Source organism: Canis lupus, chromosome X (genome assembly GCF_003254725.2).
Source record: "Canis lupus dingo isolate Sandy chromosome X, ASM325472v2, whole genome shotgun sequence".
Classification (NCBI taxonomy): domain Eukaryota; kingdom Metazoa; phylum Chordata; class Mammalia; order Carnivora; family Canidae; genus Canis; species Canis lupus.
In genome coordinates this window covers 104,379,750-104,401,669 of record NC_064281.1, presented here as the reverse complement: position 1 = coordinate 104,401,669, position 21,920 = coordinate 104,379,750, and the positions used below count along the sequence as shown (strand labels likewise).

Sequence of the window (21,920 nt, the reverse complement as noted above, 5' to 3'; positions counted from 1 at the left end):
GAGTTCTGAGTGGCTTGTTTAGCCTGGAGTTGGAGTAACCCCAACTCAAGCACAAACATTCCAAGCAAATACCTCCCCACCAATAGGGAGCGGACACCTACAATGTGGATAGATTTTCCACAGAAAGAGAAGAGTGAATAGTTTCCCTGTCAATCATTCTCATACCAACCAATCAGGATCATTGAAGGCGGAGCCATATGCTGGTTATAAAAGGAGCGCAGCGGTTTGTGACGGTGCCCATTTCGTCTTGGGTTTTGTGGTGAGTCTGTGGTAGAGCGTTCTCCTCAGTGGTGAGGGAACATGGCGGCAGCTCCCACATACAATCACAAAAGCGTAAGGTTAATTTAATTCTTAGTTGTCATTGATAGTTGGCTATTTGTAGTACACTTTTTATAAGTTGGTATGTGAAGTAATGTGTTTTAATAATATTATAATTAATAATATTCTTTAATAGTCTAGAGGGCTTTAGATTTGTGACAGTGTCGGTCTCTTAGTTGAATAGGGACACAGTGTTGTGCCCTATGCTACCACATGATAATTTTGATATTTTACTTGTTTAAATATTGGGTTTGGTCCCCTCTTATACGTGGTGTTAAGGTACTGTACTGTTTTCAACTTAAAAATGAGGAAATAGATGGCGCTATTGTCTGAGCGGGAGCAGGACAGCTTGGTGGCTGCCAGGGAGCTGATTTTGTCTTCGATTTTAAATTTCGGGATGACTATTGCCTCAGTATATTTAGTTCTTGGCCTTTGTCCCCTTGTTTCTGTTAAATTCAACCCCAAAAAGAAATTTCACATGCTGAGGGACCGTGTACGACGGCATTAGGACAGTGCTTCTTCGCTTCCTTTGGGCGTAGTTTTACAGGGCTGTTACCCCTTAAATATCATTGATGTGGTAAAATTTCAGAATCAATCCTCTCATACGCTGACTTAATTTTAAAAGAAACAAAACGTTCCCTGATATTTTCAACTTTAAAAATGAGGAAACTGACCATCTGATCAGCGTAGAACTTGGCTCATTGAACTTAAAGAGCCTTCAGAAACCTTAACAGTGCTTTGCATTTTTACATTACTGTATTTAACCACACGTGGTCCCGCCACTTCTCATGCATTTTCCTTTAAAAGTTTCGTCTCATATGCACTTGATGGTTTACAAACACCGTGAATGCTCCTAAGCTTCCCTTCAGCCAGTATTGAATACATTTCGATGTTTAATTTTAGAAAACAATGGTTTGTTCATCCTCATTGCATTCAGTTAAATTTTGGTGTCGAGGATGTCAGATTTATGATGGCAAGGTTTGTGCAATTTCAATTTCTGTGGAGGAAATGAATGGTCAAATTGAGTGCCTTTTATTTGATAATTGTGTATTTGGTATAAATTTACTTGGTTTAAATTCTGGTGGTGTTCTCACTTCATGCATTTCCTTAAAAAACATTTTGGGGTACTCTGGGCTTACACATGTAGAATTTAATCATCTGGCTCAGTCCATAATGTTTAATGGCAGTGAATGCAGTGGAGTGTCCATCATGGACTGCCGTTTATCATGGTTTAGCACTTTGTTTTATAGAGGAATTATATGTTTAGTATCGTTTTGTGACATTACAAGTAGCTCTTAGTATAAAAAAGTTCCGTGTTATCTTCAATGAACAAACAGGGTAAAGAGTTTTCTTTCTTTTTTTTTTAATTTTTATTTATTTATGTTAGTCACACAGAGAGAGCGAGAGAGGCAGAGACACAGGCAGAGGGAGAAGCAGGCTCCATGCACCGGGAGCCTGATGTGGGATTCGATTCCGGGTCTCCAGGATCGCGCCCTGGGCCAAAGGCAGGCGCTAAACAGCTGCGCCACCCAGGGATCCCGGTAAAGAGTTTTCTAATAGAAAGAAGGTGCTGTAGTATTTTTAGTGTAAAAACGCTCACACATTCACAATCTGAATGGCTAAGAACTTGTTTTAGGACATTGGATGCCCCCAAGTGCCTGTCACTGTCCACCACTGAATGCTGTTTGGGATTTTATTTTTTGCAAAAATAAAAAATAAAATAAAATAAATTGGATGTGTAATAGCATGTTACTCAACTCATTTCTGCCCCTAGTCTTTTGCATGCATTTCCTTCGACAAGTGTGGGATATAAATTAAGAAAGGCACAGTGAGATTGCTGTGCTTTCTGGCAGTGAGTGGCCACTGTAAGTCATGTTGCCTTGTTCTGAGTTTTGTTTTACAGTATAGTTGTGTATTTAACATAATAGTAACTTAAAAATTTTCCCCCCAGGTCCTCTTCCCCAGGTGTTATTTCACGGGGCGGCGGGGGGGGGGGGAGATTTGTATAGTCTCTAGTCACAAGCAGGAAACAACATTGTTCATTAGCGATTAGTCAGGATAGAAAATGGCGGGAATACGAGGCTCCTCCCTTTGCTGGCGCATGCTGGCCCCGCCCCTTTGGCGGAGCACGCCTGCCAGACTCTGGCGTGGTAAGCTGGGTTCAACGATTCAACATAAAGTGCGCGTGCCTTGGCAACCGACAGACAGCGCTTATTTATATCTATGCTTCTGTTGTGTGACCTCCAGTATTCAAAGGGAGAACCCATTGAAAGGAAGACTTGTTTCTCTCAAAAACCTGAAAACCCTACTCACTGAGAGGAACCGGATTCCTGCCTTAAGGTAAAAGGGTGCCGATTGAATCTGTCTAGTTTATTCTTGATTTTGACTTGAATTATGTATATTGTTTATTAGGTAAATGACTTATTGATACCTTGTAAGTAGGACATTGGTATTCTACAAATACTGTCTTCCTAGACTTTATTGAGAAATCAGAAAGATCAATTATTGACAGTATTGAAAGCTGCCTCGGGTTTTGTTGCTGTGATGAACCAAGGTTTTAGGAATGGGGATGTTAAAAAGCTTCACAAATTGTACTGTTTCAAACAGGGCCCTAAACTTTGAACAACTTCTAACCATGGGATTTAGGTCCAGGTGTCGAGCTTGAAGGCACATCTGTGGTATCCACTTTGCTCAGAGAATCCTAGAGGGGATGGTTTCCAAAGGCCACATCCACAAAAGCCAATATTAGTAACTGTCACACTTCTTCCATTGCTATTTCCTGTACTCAGTGTACATGCTCTGTGTTGGGCAGTAACAGTATTATTTAATGTTCTTCTCTAAGCTGCAGATGCTGCTGTTATAGAGTTTGGCATGATTAGACAGTTGTGATTTCAAAGATACTTCACTATGACTTTTTTTTTTATTGGAGTTCAGTTCGCCAACATATAGCATATCACCCAGTGCTCATCCTGTCAAGTGCCCCTCTTAGTGCCTGTCACCCAGTCACCCCAACCCCCCCGCCCACCTCCCTTTCCACCACCCCTTCTTCGTTTCCCAGAGTTAGGAGTCTCTCATGTCTGTCATCCTCACTGATATTTTCACTCCTTTCCCCTTTATTCCCTTTCATTATTTTTTATATTCCTCAAATAAATGAGACCATATAATGTTTGTCCTCCGATTGACTTATTTCACTCAGCATAATACCCTCCAGTTCCATCCATGTCAAAGCAAATGGTGGGTATTTGTCGTTTCTAATGGCTGACTACCCCAAAGATACAGATGCAGTGAAACGCTGGAACACCTGCACCCCAATATTTATAGCAGCAATGTCCACAATAGCCAAACTGTGGAAGGAGCCTCGGTGTCCATCGAAAGATGAATGGATAAGGAAGATGTGGTATATGTATACAATATAATATTACTCACTGTGACTTTTTAACACCAATGTTTTAATCTCTCTTTTTATTCATTTTGCAAAGACAGTAATGGACATCAGAAGGATGGGATGGACTAGATTGTAGAAAACAAACTTCAGAAATCAAAGAAAAGCAGGGTGCTACTTTCATCTCAACAGGTATGATGACAACATGGGTGTGAATATAACTCTATCTATGCAAAAGGGGGGGTGTGATGAGACCCATGGACCAAGTAAGGGGCAGGAAATGGTTGTCTGCCAGTCAATCTTCCCTGTATTTATTTGATAGGGGTCCTGAAGGCAGAGGACAACAATTAAAGTAATACAGAGGTCAGTTCTCCTCTAAAGCTTTACTCTTCCATACATCCTTGGTCATTTCGTTGCTTTACAGACATTGCTGGAACGACAGGCCAGTTTTACTACACGGTGAGCCTCTTGTCTGAGTCTGGGAGACACTCTGCTCATTTTCACTCTAAGGCAATAGCAGCTCAGCTGACTTCTAACATATGATTTCAACCCTTTGTGCCACTGTTAAACACTTTCAACAAGATCAGGTGCTGGAGGCTGGGGGCAAGGCATGAAGTTCATATGCAAAGGCTCCCAGACCCCTGTGTTTCCTGCTCCATTACACAGACATGTGCAGTGGGATGGATGAATTGCGGTGAATTGCTCCTGACAAGAAGTGCTAATGTTGATTGGATTATTTAATGCTCCTGTATGCTAAGTGCTCTGTCTTCTCCCTGTCCAGGTCACAGTATCAATACAGCAGCCAAACTACAAGGCTTGATCGGTAAGCATTCCCCTTCTTTGGTGCCGTTTTGCCCAGGTTCCTGTCTCCTGGGCTTCTTGAAAACATGTAGAGGTTATGAGTCTGTACTGGATTTCACCCAACTGTCGATTTTCTGGCAAGGTATGGGTCAGGATTCCTCTCTGATGAGGAATGAGATTTCATACTAATTTGGGGGCGAAGCTTTCAGAACACAGGAACACCTAATCTCAGAGCGGGGGTTTCATTTTCTCACCAGTTTACACTTTTAGAGGTATCAGTCAGTCTGGCATATGTCTGGGAATGTGGCCTTCCTCTGCAGCCATGGGACGGTAAGCCCAAGAACAGTATGTGTTCCTATCACCTGTAGAATACACACACCTGCATTATGTAGTTTGGAGGCTTGGTGCTTTCTAGCTTGCCTAGCGAGGTCAGTCAGACCTCAGTTCAAACCTGCCTCTGCCAGGAACTGTCTATCCTCTGAGACTCCATTTCCTTCTCTGCAAAACTACTCTCATGCTTTGCTATTAAGGATATTGCGAGAGTTAAGTGTGACTCTCTTTGTAATCCCCCCAGCACACAGGAGGTGCTCAAGGAACTGAGTCCCCATTTTCTAAATGTATATGTATATATCGGAACAGGTCGTTACACTGCTTGGCGTAGCCCTCTCCCTGTTCCCTTCCTCAGCTACAGCAAACTCCTCATAGGTTACACTGGTTTCTCTGGATAGCACACCTCTGTGACCTTGCTTTGAAGCAAGAGGTGGCCCCGGGGACCTGAGATGTTCCTTGTTCTGAGCCGGGTTCTATACTGGTCACAGTGGACACCTTACACTCGAGGCTGATGTGGCTTAGCACCCAGAATGACATCCTAGGATTTGTCAAGCTGAACAGGTGCCTGTTAACTGGCAGTCCTAGAAAATTCTCCTCTAAAAAAAAAAATTCTCCTCTCTTTCCCCTATAACGAGTCCCTTCTGGGCTGTGATTAGTTTATTTAAGATTAGGTGAAAACATTGGCAGTGCGAAAGATGGGACAAGATGCTTAAATATAAATGTGCCCTACCGTAAGATGATCTGCAAGAGACTGTTAACTTTTAGGCTCAAAAGATCTCTGTTTCCTCTACTTTTATATTAGCAGAAGTTATATTTTGGTAGGATCATGAAACCTAAAGTTCACCCACCCAAGGTCAAAAAATCCACATTTCTTTTTGATTAGAAATTTAAGTGTCTAGCTGTTACATAGCACATTGACATTTCAAAGCCTTTTGATTTATCCTTGTAATTGATGAAATTACTTGAAAGCCCTGGACCCTGGGGTCATTGTTATTTCTCATTAAGTGAAAAACTAAGGCCTGAGGTATTTAGAGAAAGCTTTACCCAAAACCGCTTAGTTCCTTCAACAGCTACCATGACAGTGACCTTAACTTATGTGCTAGTCCAAGAAAGGTATGAAACTTAACTCTGCCACCTCCAGTTCATTCCACACACATTTGTGCCCACTGCAGATTTTGCTCATCTTGGGTCTCTTAGTTGGGGGATGTGTGGGAAAGACCTAAATAAATGGTCTGGTGGGTAATTTCACTAAGCACTGGCATTTATCTTTTTAAAAAGATTTTATTTATTTGAGAGAGAGACACACACACAAACAGCATGAGCAGGGGGAGGAGCACAGGAAGAGGGAGAAGCAGAGCAGGGAGTTTGACATGGGTCTCAATCCGAGTACTCCAGGATCATGACCTGAGTGGAAGGCAGACTGACTGAACCACCCAGGTGCCCCAAGCATTGGCATTTAAAAATGGTCACAAGGCAGAGGAATCCAAAACAGTTAATATCTATTTGTATGGATCTCCCCAGAATTAAGGAACCTAGGAGAAGTGAAAGTGACTATATTCAAAAGTTGAGGTGGAGCCTGGCTTCTTGAATCCTAATGAATTCAGGCTTTTGCCCTTCTATTCATCTGGGGCCTGGTTGTGAATGGTTGCTAATTATTTGGAATTTTAATGGGCTATAAATTCTCAGTTTGATTTTTCTGCCTCAAACTCATGCTTAGATTAAATGTGTTTTCATACTTATTTATATGGATATTGGAGAGAGATTGGATTTTAGTGGAAACTTAAGGGCAAGCCTATGTGGATTATGGGTCTTTTATGTAGGAAAAATCAATTTTCTTAGTATTTGATGAAAAAGCACCATGTACACAAAGGTTAATATACTCACATTTTATTTTCTTTAAAAATAACTTCAGATTGTAATTATGTTCTTGCAGAGAAGGTCTAGAGACTACAAAAAGTGGTATGCTAGTAAATGTTTAACAACTGGCTCTCTATAAGAAGAGAAAGCACTCTGGTATATAGCATTTGCCAATTTCTGAGGTGAAAATACTTCCATCATGGCCAATTTTAAGCCATAGATGTGATATCACTGGATGCAGATAGGAAGAGCTGTGCACTCTCTCCTCCAAGCTCTTACACAGAACTGAAAGAATTCAAAAATCACTAGCAATCCAATTACATAGAGTTATAACCACTGCCAACATCTTCGTGTTTTGCCAACTAGTCTTGCTATGAAAACATCTGTATTGGTTCTGATGAAGAGTCTTGTCACCGGTTTTTGGTAAGTAAATCTATGTTTTCTCCCTCAGATATTTCACTTCCATTTTGTCTCCAAACTCAAATATTATGTACACACCTAGAAATCGCATAATAATTCAGTAAATTTATTTTAAATACTCTAATTTTTGTTAAACCTAATGCTCCAAAAAGCATTGTACGGCATGGCATTTAAAGAGTTGTGTGGTTGATGCAGATACATTGCTTCTCCACTTCAACAACAGCATAGGTAGGAATGGTGAGAAGGCCATGATCCTCACAAGAAGAGTTGTGGTTCATTCTCGTGGCTTGATGCAGACTGATGATAGGTCTGGCCCATGGGACTATAAACATGGGTGAGACAGAGACTTTCTCTGGCTTGTTCATATTTTTTTAAAGATTTTTTTATTTATTTGACAGAGAGAAAGAGCACAAGCAGGGGAAGGGGCAGAGGGAGAGGGATAAGCAGGCCTCCCACTGAGCAGGAGCCCGATGCAGGGCTCTGTCCCAGGACCCTGGGATCATGACCTGAGCTGAAGGCAGACACTTCACTAACAGAGCCAACAAGGTGCCCCTGGCTTGGTCATATTTGCATACCAGTGTATGGAATTGGTTCTAGGAAAAAACTGCCTCCTAGCAAAGGACCTTAGGTCCTAGGTGAAGTGTCAAGAGAGACACGAGGTAGCGCTATGTGTCTATGTGTAGATAGACAATTTTTTTTAGATTTTATTTATTTATTCATGGGAGACACAGAGTGAGGCAGAGACACAGGCAGAGGGAGAAGCAGGCTCCCTGCAGGGAGCCCGATGTGGGACTCGATCCTGGGACTCCAGGATCATGCCATGGGCCGAAGGCAGATGCTCAACCACTGAGCCACCTAGGTGTTCCATAGATAGACAATTAAAGAAGTTCTGTCCAAGGTCCAGAGGAAGCCAATGAAGTTGCCACACTGGCTGGACCAGGCAGAATCTCCAGGTCTTTCTAGTAGAATACAACCAAAGGACTCTGGATAACCATGAGTTCCTCAGGAGAGCCTTGTGACTGCTAGAGCCCCAAATAGCAGACCTGTGCACTTCTGCTGGAGCTCTTCTGCCGGAGTCTAGAGTGGAGGTTCTGCCCTCCCTAAGGGCTTGTGTCTTTGTCTAGCAGATGACACAGTGATTAATGTCTGGGAAAAGACGTCAGTAGAGGCAAGAAATGGCAAGAGATGCCAGCTGTAAGTGTGGTGGGAAGAGAGCAAAGAAAGAAAAGATTGTTCTTAGTGTACAAAGGGACATATGTAGCCTGTTGCTCAGAGAGTAATTTCTCTAAATGTGATCTCTTCTCAACAGATCTAGTCTCACTCTTTCCACCTGAGCTGATAAGTACTTGCCTCTCTTCAGATCCTTGTGGAGGTGAGGATATACAAGAGCCATAGAATAGAAGTATTTTTAATAATATATTGTTTTGAGTCACAAAACAAACAAAATGGCTACAGGTGAGGATTTTCACAGCTGGCATAAGTGTTAATTAGAACCAGATAGAAGCCTTGGCTGTGAGAGGGCTTGTTTAATTTAAATATCCATGCAGAGAAACTGGTTCTTAATTAGTTAAAGGCCTGGCTGGCACTCAGCCATCAGGAAACCCCCAAGCCTATCTGTTCCCTTGGACTTTTGACCAAAACAAAGTCACCCTCACACACCTAATTAGTATAAGCATAGATCATTTAGGTACTTCAACCCCGTGAAATTTTTCAGTCCTTTATTAAGCAAAAACACTCTCCAGCTGCCTACCATCGGCCTTTCTAATTTTTGGCTATTCTATAAACATGCCCTCCATTTGCACATGTAGTTAGGTTGAAATGTCAAGGGACCACAAGGGGATGTTTATGAAATTCCATAAAAAATATGTTTTCACAAAACTAAGGTTTATTGGTATTCCAGAGGAGCTGGTAATGACTTCTTTTCCATCTGAGTCTGCTCCTCGCCTTCTCCCCCTCACCTTGAACTTTTGCTTGAGTCTAGGAATCTATTTTGTCTAATTTCCAAATGTTTCTTGTCAGTGGTTTGCCTGGATTCATTATATATATACACCTAGGATGGAAGGTAACTTGGTGCATCTTAATAACATAGAAGCTACCCTTGTCCTGAAAAGCTTTTCCTCCCTTCCTGCTATTTTGTTTTGTCATTTCTTGGCAGGATTGAGAGATATAATGATATTTTATTAAAATTAGGGGTTCTCTTAACAGTACAGTGACCCTTCTGCCTCATTTCATGATAAACTCCACTCATTACATGCAGGCATTTGCAGGAATTCATATTGTTCATGGTGTTCTAATAAGTCAGAGGGACTATTCTTTGGTCACTGACTGTCCAACCATGGGGCCAACATGCATGCCCTGCAGCCTGTCGGTACAGGGCTCCTCCTAGTAGAGTTTAGTAGCTCCTCACTGGGTGCACAAACCAGTCAGGAAATAGAAGTTCATGTTTTATTTTTATTTTTATCAAACTTACACAACATGACAACTAAAGAATAAAATGACTTCATAAGATTTACTCATAAAAACAGTACTTCCCCCCCACCTACCACCATTCCATTTCCTGTTCACCATGTTTATTCTAAGGCAGCACCAAATGATCTTGCAATTGTAGAAATAACGGGTGCTGAAACCCACTCAGAAAACCATGACAGCTCCAAACATTTTAAGATGGGGTTCTTTGGCCACTTTGGTTGTTCGTCTAAGGAGAGGATTAGCAGAGGATAAATCTTCAGAAAGGGAACCAGGAGACAGGGAATGACAAAAAATAAATGGTCTCTTACCTTCCAGAGGCCTACAGTATGGGGAAGGGCAGAGTAGGGCTAGAATAGCAGCACCCTCCCTCTAGAGCTGCTCCCAAGGATGAGGACAAAGCAGACAGTTCAAAGGACAAGGGCTTTTAGTGGGACAGGTGTCATGGGCACTGTGTGTTCAGGTGAGTGTCTCCTGCTCCCTTCCCCCTTTCCCTCCTCCATGTGTTTCAATGTCTCCCCAGCAACCTAAGGGATATCACAGATCTGGGAGTTACATTACCATGGCCCAAAGATGTAGGCTGCAAATATGGAAGGAGATAGACACATATCTCAAGAGAAAACCATGACAGTCTGCAAACACCACTTCTCCCTACTGGGTTCAGCTTCAGAACATGGGCATTGAAAAGAAATGCATAGCACTGTTGTTCTTCAAGTTTTTAAAGCTTTCATATGTCTCCCCCCTTCCACCTTGTAGTTTATTTCGACTAATAATGAGTAATACCTAAAGATGATTTTTATTGGGCAAAGATACAAGTATAGAAGAGACTTTAAATTTTAGTATCCTTGAAGGTAATCTGAGTTTGAGAGGCATTGGTTGGTTTATTTATTTTTAAAGATTTTTTTGGCTTCTTTTTTAAAGATTTTATTTACTTATTCATGAGAAACACAGAGAGGGGCAGAGACATAGGCAGAGGGAGAAGCAGACTTTCCCACAGGGGGCCTGATCTGGGACTTGATCCCAGAACCCCGGGATCACAACCTGAGCCAAAGGCAGACACTCAACCACTGAGCCCCCCAGGTGTCCTGCATCGGTTGCTTTAAATGCTTCATTTAAATACACTTTGCAGGCAGCCCTGGTGGTGCAGCGGTTTAGCGCCGCCTGCAGCCCGGGGTGTGATTCTGGAGACCCAGGATCGAGTCCCATGTCAGGCTCCCTGCATGGAGCCTGCTTCTCCCTCTGCCTCTCTCTCTCCCTGAATAAATAAATAAATAATCTTAAAAAAATAAACGTCACATCTATGATCTCTTTTTTAAACATTCAGGCAAGGAGCTGGTGGCTCCATGCTCTTAATATTATCCTCTTTCTTGTGTTATTAAAATGATAGACTGATTGCTCTTGATACAAGAGGAAAGGCTGGTAAGTAGTGTTCATCTTCTCTTTATCATCTAAAGTCTGAGAACCATTCTTTCCAGTCCTGAGAATCTATTGTATCCACCAAAATACTGAAAGACCTTTGGGCTCCACTGTAGGTATTCTAAATACTAATTTCACTGTGGTAGTTTCTAAACCTGGCAAAATGATAGCTGAAAGTCTTAGGTGTATAAATGTGCTTCTGGAGCCCACAGAAAGGGGGAAGAAAACAGGCCAAATTCGGCAGTATGGAAAGGAGTGAAGGGAAAGTGTGTGAGCTGGGAAGTCCTCAACAGACAATTCCCAATCAGCCCATTTGTAAGGAGACCTTTATCTAAAAACCTTTCAATTCTCAGAATTCATTTATATATCTTTTTTTTTTTAAACATTTTTTTTTATTTTTTTAATTTATTTATGATAGGCACACAGTGAGAGAGAGAGAGGCAGAGACACAGGCAGAGGGAGAAGCAGGCTCCATGCACCGGGAGCCCGATGTGGGATTCGATCCCGGGTCTCCAGGATCGCGCCCTGGGTCAAAGGCAGGCGCCAAACCGCTGCGCCACCCAGGGATCCCCTTCATTTATATATCTGATTCATTTCTTTCCAAGCACCTTGAGCTCAATGGAAAATGAGTAGTTTGGAATTAGATTGTCTATTCAAATCTGCAGTCACATGGCAAGAGCATCTAAGAATTATAGAGATTTAAGGGCCCCCAATATAATGCTCCAAATACGTATCAAGAAAAAGCAGATACCAACGCTCATTCTGAGCACATGAGAGAGTACTGCCCTTTGGCAAAGCTGAGAAATTGGTGAAATATATTTACCATTTTCCCTATGAATTCTGTATTTCTAAGTTGCTGTAGGCTTAGCTGCCTCTGCCCCTTGTGGATTTTTCTTGGGTCTTTGAAAAATGGCTCTGGGATGAAAAATGGCTCTGGGATGAAAAATGGCTCTGGGGATAGGTGGCCTCTCAACTTCTCATCTGTTTAGAGAGTTGGGTTACCTGGGACAGAATTTTGCATATGAGCTGCTGTTTTGGGGTGGGGGAGTTGCTATAATATGTTTTCCTTCAGCTTTTCTGTATTTCATCTTTCTGCTGAATTGTGATCTGCAGTCATGATTGCTGCCTGTAGGATTTCTTGTGGGACCGCATTGTGATTTTCAGGAGGGTTCAGCTAAATTTCTAAGTTTTCATTCCTTACATTGGTCCATTTATTTTTCTTATTTTGGCCTAGTTCTGTGTGCAGAGTTTCAGTGCCTCTTTTTTTCTCTGATTTCTCCTTGTTTTCTGGCCCAGACCTTTGTTTCTTAACACATTCTCACTGTAATGACACTTCTGAAACTGATGTGTTTTGTGTCTGTCAGAAAGCATCCATTCTTCGACTAAATCCTGTCTCTATGAAATGAACGAGCACTGGGTATTATATGTTGGCAAATTCAATTTATTTATTTTTTGTGATTTATTTATTTATTTTCTGTATTTTTTTTTATTGGAGTTCGATTTGCCAACATATAGTATAACACCCAGTGCTCATCCCATCAAGTGAAAGGGATCATAGGGGAAAGGGGAGAAAATGCGTGGGAAAAATCAGAGAGGGTGACAAAACATGAGAGACTCCTAACTCTGGGAAACGAACAAGGGGTAGTGGAAGGGGAGTTGGGCAGGGGGATGGGGTGACTGGGTGATGGGCATTGAGAGGGGCACTTGATGGGGGAAATTGAATATAAATAAAATATTTTTAAAAAATTCTGCCTGTTTTTCATGAACACCATCAGGCTATCTGAAATCCACTCCAAGCTTTGTTTTTTTCTCTCCTTGTCCTTCTTGACTATATTTCATCATGTTTCATCTTTAGTGTGCCTTTCCTAATTCCATAAATTTCTCTGCCATGTGCCCTTAGGAAACATGTAATTCCTATAAGCCAATCCACTTACAGTAACTGTCACTGGAAAATCATCCTGTAAGTCTGTTAGTATTTTATGCTGATATTACTGGATTTTTTCTTCTAGTCCATCTAGATTTTTTGGGCTCTTGATCTTTACGAAGTAGTTTCTTAATTACTATTACTGCACCCTTTATGCTTCTTCATCATTTTCTGTCTCTTGGATTCTCTCTGATCATTGACTTGTCTTTCATTAATTCTCAGGTTCTTGGATCCTTGTCCCCCATGTGATCTGTAACAACTTAAATACCGTTCTTTATCTAGAATACACTCTTGAAGAGAATGTGGACCTAGGTGTGTACCGTTTTCTCTTTTTATCTGTCCTTTCTGGTCTTTAAGATCTCATATTCCCCTGTCTGCACAAACTGACTTTTAAAATTTTATACTTATGAATATTTAGTTTGAACTTAATCTTGTGTTTTAATTCTTCTGCTACTCATGTTCTTTGATTTGGCAGATTAGTTAACTTCTCTGAACTTTAGTATAAGATGAAGATGGTAAGATTTGCCCTAGCTTCTTTTTTTTTTTTTATACTTTATTTATTTATTTTTTTTATTGGTGTTCAATTTACTAACATACAGAATAACACCCAGTGCCCGTCACCCATTCACTCCCACCCCCCGCCCTCCTCCCCTTCTACCACCCCTAGTTCGTTTCCCAGAGTTAGCAGTCTTTACGTTCTGTCTCCCTTTCTGATATTTCCCACACATTTCTTCTCCCTTCCCTTATTTTCCCTTTCACTATTATTTATATTCCCCAAATGAATGAGAACATATAATGTTTGTCCTTCTCCAACTGACTTACTTCACTCAGCATAATACCCTCCAGTTCCATCCACGTTGAAGCAAATGGTGGGTATTTGTCATTTCTAATAGCTGAGTAATATTCCATTGTATACATAAACCACATCTTCTTTATCCATTCATCTTTCGTTGGACACCGAGGCTCCTTCCACAGTTTGGCTATAGTGGCCATTGCTGCTAGAAACATCGGGGTGCAGGTGTCCCGGCGTTTCATTGCATTTGTATCTTTGGGGTAAATCCCCAACAGTGCAATTGCTGGGTCGTAGGGCAGGTATATTTTTAACTGTTTGAGGAACCTCCACACAGTTTTCCAGAGTGGCTGCACCAGTTCACATTCCCACCAACAGTGTAAGAGGGTTCCCTTTTCTCCGCATCCTCTCCAACATTTGTTGTTTCCTGCCTTGTTAATTTTCCCCCTTCTCACTGGTGTGAGGTGGTATCTCATTGTAGTTTTGATTTGTATTTCCCTGATGGCAAGTGATGCAGAGCATTTTCTCATATGCATGTTGGCCATGTCTATGTCTTCCTCTGTGAGATTTCTGTTCATGTCTTTTGCCCATTTCATGATTGGATTGTTTGTTTCTTTGGTGTTGAGTTTAAGAAGTTCTTTATAGATCTTGGAAACTAGCCCTTTATCTGATATGTCATTTGCAAATATCTTCTCCCATTCTGTAGGTTGTCTTTGAGTTTTGTTGACTGTATCCTTTGCTGTGCAAAAGCTTCTTATCTTGATGAAGTCCCAATAGTTCATTTTTGCTTTTGTTTCTTTTGCCTTTGTGGATGTATCTTGCAAGAAGTTACTATGGCCGAGTTCAAAAAGGGTGTTGCCTGTGTTCTTCTCTAGGATTTTGATGGAATCTTGTCTCACATTTAGATCTTTCATCCATTTTGAGTTTATCTTTGTGTATGGTGAAAGAGAGTGGTCTAGTTTCATTCTTCTGCATGTGGATGTCCAATTTTCCCAGCACCATTTATTGAAGAGACTGTCTTTCTTCCAATGGATAGTCTTTCCTCCTTTATCGAATATTAGTTGCCCATAAAGTTCAGGGTCCACTTCTGGATTCTCTATTCTGTTCCACTGATCTATGTGTCTGTTTTTGTGCCAGTACCACACTGTCTTGATGACCACAGCTTTGTAGTACAACCTGAAATCTGGCATTGTGATGCCCCCAGATATGGTTTTCTTTTTTAAAATTCCCCTGGCTATTTGGGGTCTTTTCTGATTCCACACAAATCTTAAAATAATTTGTTCTAACTCTCTGAAGAAAGTCCATGGTATTTTGATAGGGATTGCATTAAACGTGTATATTGCCCTGGGTAACATTGACATTTTCACAATATTAATTCTGCCAATCCATGAGCATGGAATATTTTTCCATCTCTTTGTGTCTTCCTCAATTTCTTTCAGAAGTGTTCTATAGTTTTGAGGGTATAGATCCTTTACATCTTTGGTGAGGTTTATTCCTAGGTATCTTATGCTTTTGGGTGCAATTGTAAATGGGATTGACTCCTTAATTTCTCTTTCTTCAGTCTCATTGTTAGTGTATAGAAATGCCACTGACTTCTGGACATTGATTTTGTATCCTGCCACGCTACCGAATTGCTGTATGAGTTCTAGCAATCTTGGGGTGGAGACTTTTGGGTTTTCTATGTAGAGTATCATGTCATCGGCGAAGAGAGAGAGTTTGACTTCTTCTTTGCCAATTTGAATGCCTTTAATGTCTTTTTGTTGTCTGATTGCTGAGGCTAGGACTTCCAGTACTATGTTGAATAGCAGTGGTGAGAGTGGACATCCCTGTCTTGTTCCTGATCTTAGGGGAAAGGCTCCCAGTGCTTCCCCATTGAGAATGATATTTGCTGTGGGCTTTTCATAGATGGCTTTTAAGATGTCGAGGAATGTTCCCTCTATCCCTACACTCTGAAGAGTTTTAATCAGGAATGGATGCTGTATTTTGTCAAATGCTTTCTCTGCATCCAATGAGAGGATCATATGGTTCTTGGTTTTTCTCTTGCTGATATGATGAATCACATTGATTGTTTTACGGGTGTTGAACCAGCCTTGTGTCCCAGGGATAAATCCTACTTGGTCATGGTGAATAATTTTCTTAATGTACTGTTGGATCCTATTGGCCAGTATCTTGTTGAGAATTTTTGCATCCATGTTCATCAGGGATATTGGTCTGTAATTCTCCTTTTTGGCGGGGTCTTTGTCTGGCTTTGGAATTAAGGTGATGCTGGCTTCATAGAACGAATTTGGAAGTACTCCATCTCTTTCTATCTTTCCAAACAGCTTTAGGAGAATAGGTATGATTTCTTCTTTAAACGTTTGATAAAATTCTCCTGGGAAGCCATCTGGCCCTGGACTCTTGTGTCTTGGGAGGTTTTTGATGACTGCTTCAATTTCCTCCCTGGTTATTGGCCTGTTCAGGTTTTCTATTTCTTCCTGTTCCAGTTTTGGTAGTTTGTGGCTTTCCAGGAATGCGTCCATTTCTTCTAGATTGCCTAATTTATTGGCGTATAGCTGTTCATAATATGTTTTTAAAATCGTTTGTATTTCCTTGGTGTTGGTAGTGATCTCTCCTTTCTCATTCATGATTTTATTAATTTGAGTCTTCTCTCTCTTCTTTTTAATAAGGCTGGCTAATGGTTTATCTATCTTATTAATTCTTTCAAAGAACCAACTCCTGGTTCTGTTGATCTGTTCCACAGTTCTTCTGGTCTCGATTTCGTTGAGTTCTGCTCGAATCTTTATTAACTCCCTTCTTCTCTTGGGTGTAGGATCTATTTGCTGTTTTTTCTCTAGCTCCTCCTTTATGTGTAAGGTTAGCTTTTGTATTTGAGTTCTTTCCAGTTTTTGAATGGATGCTTGTATTGCGATGTATTTCCCCCTTAGGACTGCTTTTGCTGCATCCCAAAGATTTTGAACGGTTGTATCTTCATTCTCATTAGTTTCCATGAATCTTTTTAATTCTTCCTTAATTTCCTGGTTGACCCTTTTATCTTTTAGCAGGATGGTCCTTAACCTCCATGTGTTTGAGGTCCTTCCAAACTTCTTGTTGTGATTTAGTTCTAATTTCAAGGCATTATGGTCCGAGAATATGCAGGGGACAATCCCAATCTTTTGGTATCGGTTCAGACCCGATTTGTGACCCAATATGTGGTCTATTCTGGAGAAAGTTCCATGTGCGCTTGAGAAGAATGTGTATTCAGTTGAGTTTGGATGTAAAGTTCTGTAGATATCTGTGAAATCCATCTGGTCCAGTGTATCATTTAAAGCTCTCGTTTCTTTGGAGATGTTTTGCTTAGAAGACCTATCGAGTATAGAAAGAGCTAGATTGAAGTCACCAAGTATAAGTGTATTATTATCTAAGTATTTCTTCACTTTGGTTAATAATTGATTTATATATTTGGCAGCTCCCACATTCGGAGCATATATATTGAGGATTGTTAAGTCCTCTTGTTGAATAGATCCTTTAAGTATGATATAGTGTCCCTCTTCATCTCTCACTACAGTCTTTGGGGTAAATTTTAGTTTATCTGATATAAGGATGGCTACCCCTGCTTTCTTTTGAGGACCATTCGAATGGTAAATGGTTCTCCAACCTTTTATTTTCAGGCTGTAGGTGTCCTTCTGTCTAAAATGAGTCTCTTGTAGACAGCAAATAGATGGGTCCTGCTTTTTTATCCAGTCTGAAACCCTGCGCCTTTTGATGGGGTCATTAAGCCCGTTCACATTCAGAGTTACTATTGAGAGATATGAGTTTAGTGTCATCATGATATCTATTCAGTCTTTGTTTTTGTGGACTGTTCCACTGAACTTCTTCTTAAAGGGGAATTTTAAGAGGCCCCCTTAAAATTTCTTGCAGAGCTGGTTTGGAGGTCACATATTCTTTTAGTTGCTGCCTGTCTTGGAAGCTCTTTATCTCTCCTTCCATTTTGAATGAGAGCCTTGCTGGATAAAGTATTCTTGGTTGCATGTTCTTCTCATTTAGGACCCTGAATATATCCTGCCAGCCCTTTCTGGCCTGCCAGGTCTCTGTGGAGAGGTCTGCTGTTACCCTAATACTCCTCCCCATAAAAGTCAGGGATTTCTTGTCTCTTGCTGCTTTAAGGATCTTCTCCTTATCTTTGGAATTTGCAAGCTTCACAATTAAATGTCGAGGTGTTGAACGGTTTTTATTGATTTTAGGGGGGGATCTCTCTATTTCCTGGATCTGAATGCCTGTTTCCCTTCCCAGATTAGGAAAGTTTTCAGCTAGAATTTGTTCAAATACATATTCTGGCCTTCTGTCCCTTTCGGCGCCCTCGGGAACCCCAATTAAACGTAGGTTTTTCTTCCTCAGGCTGTCGTTTATTTCCCTTAATCTATCTTCATGGTCTTTTAATTGTTTGTCTCTTTTTTCCTCAGTTTCCCTCTTTGCTATCAACTTGTCTTCTAGGTCACTCACTTGTTCTTCCACCTCGTTAACCCTCGTCGTTAGGACTTCTAGTTTGGATTGCATCTCATTCAATTGATTTTTAATTTCTGCCTGATTAGCTCTAAATTCTGCAGTCATGAAGTCTCTTGAGTCCTTTATACTTTTTTCTAGAGCCACCAGTAGCTGTATAATAGTGCTTCTGAATTGGCTTTCTGACATTGAATTGTAATCCAGATTTTGTAACTCTGTGGGAGAGAGGACTGTTTCTGATTCTTTCTTTTGAGGTGATGTTTTCCTTCTAGTCATTTTGCTCAGTGCAGAGTGGCCAAAAGCAAGTTGTATTGGGAAAAAGAGAAAAAGAGAGGAGAGAAAGAAGGAAAGAAAAGAGAAAGAGAAAAAAAAAGGGAAGAAAAAGAAAAAAAAAAACGAAAAAAAAAAAAAAAGAAGAAAAAGAGAAAGAAAAAGAAAGGAGAAAAAAAAGGGGGTGGGGGAAGGAAACAAATCAAAAAGCAAAACAAAACAAAAACAAAAACAAAAACAAAAACAAACAAACAAAAAAGAACCACCGGGGAGTATCTTCTGATTCTGTGTACTTTAAGTCCCTTGGCTTCCCCTGGAACTTGTCCGTCTAGTTGGTCTTCTGGGGGAGGGGCCTGTTGTGCTGATTTTCAGGTGTTAGCAGTTGGGGGAGCTGCTGTGCCCCTGCCTGGTGCAGGGCTCAGTGGGGGTTGTTTACCCCGTGAGGCCGCAGGAGGAACAGCCCCAGTGGCGGGCCAGCTCTGGAAACCTGGATTCAGCTCCGGCGGGAACTCCGTCTGCAGGGCCTGGAGGCTCCGAGGCGGGGCCGCTGATCTGCTCAGCTGGGGCAGGAGTGTCCTTGCTGTCCTGGGCCCTCCCGGCCTCTGCCTGTCCCGGGGGAGGCGGGATCCTGGGCTGTGTCCCGGCGCCCTGTGCTCCGGAGCCTGCGCTGTTGGATTCGCGCTCCCGGGCCGCGCAACCCCCTCCGCGGAGCCGCCGCCCGAGCCCCTCCGAGCTGCTCCTGGAACCGCGCAGCCCCCTCCGCACGGAGCCTCTTCCTCTGCCCGAGCCCCTCCGAGCTGCTCCCGGGGCCGCGCAGCCCCCTCCGCGGAGCCGCCGCCCGAGCCCCTCCAGCTGCTCCCGGTCCCGCCGTGCGCGCTGCAGCCCTTAGGGAGCTCGGCGCACTCTCCTGGGCGCGCAGTTGCTCTGTTACTGTCCAGGGAGCCCGAGGGCATCCTCGCCCTCCTGGGTCCTGCTCCAACTCCCTGCGAGCCCCTTTGCGCCCGGGAAGGTCGGTGCAGCTCCTGCGTCTCCGGGACGGGGCTCTCCTGTCCTGGGGACACTCGCCCCGGCCTCAGCCCGGCTCCTCGCGGGGCCCCTCCCCCTTGGAGGCCTTTGTTTCTTTACTTCTTTTTCCCCGTCTTCCTACCTTGTTAGAAGCGCGAACTCTTCTCACTGTCGCATTCCAGCTGGTCTCTCTTTAAATCTCAGGCCGAATTCATAGATTTTCAGGATAATTTGAAGGTTTTCTAGGTAGTTTGGTGGAGACAGGTGATTTGGAGACCCTACTCTTCCGCCATCTTGCTCCTCCCCCTCCTGCCCTAGCTTCTTAAAGGGGTTGCTGTGAGGGCAGAAGTAAAAAGCATTGTTGAATGCTGGGTCCTCAGAAATACCACCACAATAACTTGTTGCTAAGGCAAAGTTGAGTTTATCCTTACTGTGGTAATGAAGAGCACTACCTCGGTAGAGCCTTAGCATGTCAGGGAGGGAGAAAAGCAAAATGGGGAGGTTTTGGAATCTGATTGAAGGTGGCTATTTGAGTATGGAAGCTTGGTTAGGATTGGGTAAAGATCATGATATAATAGTTTAGGATTGATGGCTTTTGAGACAAGGGCTTTGGTTTTAATCTTACTTGCTTGAAAGCCTGTTTGCTGTTCACTTGAATTTTTTCTGGAAGTTTCTGGAATGAACAACAGAGTTATTTGCAATGTTTTTCTTCATGAGCAGGAATTACCTGGAATAGTAAAGTCATGTTGATGAATACAGAATAGTGAAATAATGTTTGATAAGACACTAAAATAGTAAAATCATGTTAATGTAGGCAGTGCATTGTGAGTGGGTAGATGCTTTTAGTTCTCAGTATACAAAAGCACTTTGTAACTGGTAAGTACTATATAAATGATGGTGGTGGTATTAATAAAGTAACTTGTTTTTTATTCTTATGCCTTTTTACCTAAATGCAATATTTTTTTCTGCTTAAACTCAGTAGGAAGGGGAATCATTATTGAAAATGACTAAGCTTCTGAAATGTCATTTAGCTCTACTTCAATGCCTGGGCCCAGCCTACTTTGAAAAAGTCAAGTGTGTAACTGCTATACAATTTTCATCTACACTCTAGAAAGTGACCAGTCATGAAAGATAATGAAGGGTAAATTTAGGAGGTTTTAATTCAGGTTAATCCTTGAAAGCTAGATAAAATATTTTGGGGGCAGATATACTCCAACATGCTGGGTGAAACAAAAGACTCACTTGGCCAACTCAAGTCAGCCTTCTGCCTTTATCTGAAAGTGAAATCTTGGTAAGTCTTTTCTTTCTAGGTTCCATTCTGGCCTTCCATTCTGGCTCACTAGTTAACTCCAGTTACATGGTATACATAGACTATTTTTAAAAAACTCATTGGCCATAAACTGGAGCATAGGTTGTTTAACCCATATACTGATATAGGTACAATATCATAGGAAGATTATATTAACATTGGACCAAAAGTTAAAATTTGGTTCTCCTGAGATGTTATTGCATTGTCCATTATCTCTAGGCTACATAAACATCAAATCATTATTATTGGACTCATCTTTTAATTGTGTGATTTTCTCCTAATGGTTCTGACATTGTAGGAAATAAATGGACACAGAGGAAAGAGTATTATCCTTTGGTATATGGTATAGCTTTTTAGTAACCTACAGCTTGGCATCCCATTACTTCTGCTGTGTTCTCCTTGTTAAAAGCTAGGCACTACGTCTAGCCCACTCTCAAGGGGAGGGGATTACACAAAGTTGTGAATACCAGGCAGTAGGGATCCTTGAGGGCCATCTTTGAAGCTGCTTACTACAAAGCCTGACTTAGTCCTGCAGTTACTTCAAAAGCCCAGCAGTCATCAATACTGTTCTTCATTATGAAATATTGTGAACTTGAGGAGGTAGCCTTTGTAAGAAACTGTCACCATTGTGTAAGAAGGAAATTAGTAAATTATAAATTCATCCTACTCTCTTGCTAGAAGGACTTACAGGTATCATCTTGTTTAATGCTTCTCTGTATCTAGAGCGCCAAGAAACTGACTGTTTTCCCCATGGGTTGCATGTTTGAGAAGGTTGTGTGAGCCAGATAAATTACATTTAATAATAGTAGTAACACTAATAGTACTAATTTGATTCCTCATCACATAGACATTTTTGGCATTGGAAAATTTTAAAACTAGTTTACTACTTTGTTATGAGAATGGCCAGATGGAAGAGATGCATGGGGCAAGGTATGTGCGAAGGGCTGAAGAGCTTCCATGTTCTCTGAGTGCCCCACTCTCCTTGAAGCCTCACCTGGGGATTATTAATTATGGCTTCTGGTAGCATATGCTAATCCACTGGATTGATAAATTCCTGCCTTTCTACCTTTCCATGTGGTTGTATTTATGTTATTGCACATATTTATCTGAAACTCTCAGACTTGGGCAATGTAAATAATCCTTGGCCTAGTCT

General features: G+C 41.7%; 1 protein-coding gene across 11 annotated transcripts in view; it reads left to right on the top strand.

Moving 5' to 3' along the window:
• The first annotated feature begins 240 nt into the window (after positions 1-240).
• Positions 241-21,920, top strand: part of USP26 (ubiquitin specific peptidase 26) — a 62,926-nt gene continuing 41,246 nt past the window's right edge. For 5 of the 11 annotated variants that reach the window (XM_025431766.2, XM_025431764.2, XM_025431759.2 and 2 more), the window contains exons 1-5: positions 244-333; positions 3,802-3,892; positions 4,482-4,523; positions 7,055-7,111; positions 8,418-8,480. The gene's annotated coding sequence lies outside the window, so the exon portion shown is untranslated. Of the gene's footprint in view, positions 339-2,565; positions 2,659-3,797; positions 3,893-4,481; positions 4,524-7,054; positions 7,112-8,417; positions 8,481-21,920 lie in introns of all 11 variants that reach the window. The other 6 variants (XM_035712158.2, XM_035712157.2, XM_025431760.3 and 3 more) reach the window with 5 other exon arrangements.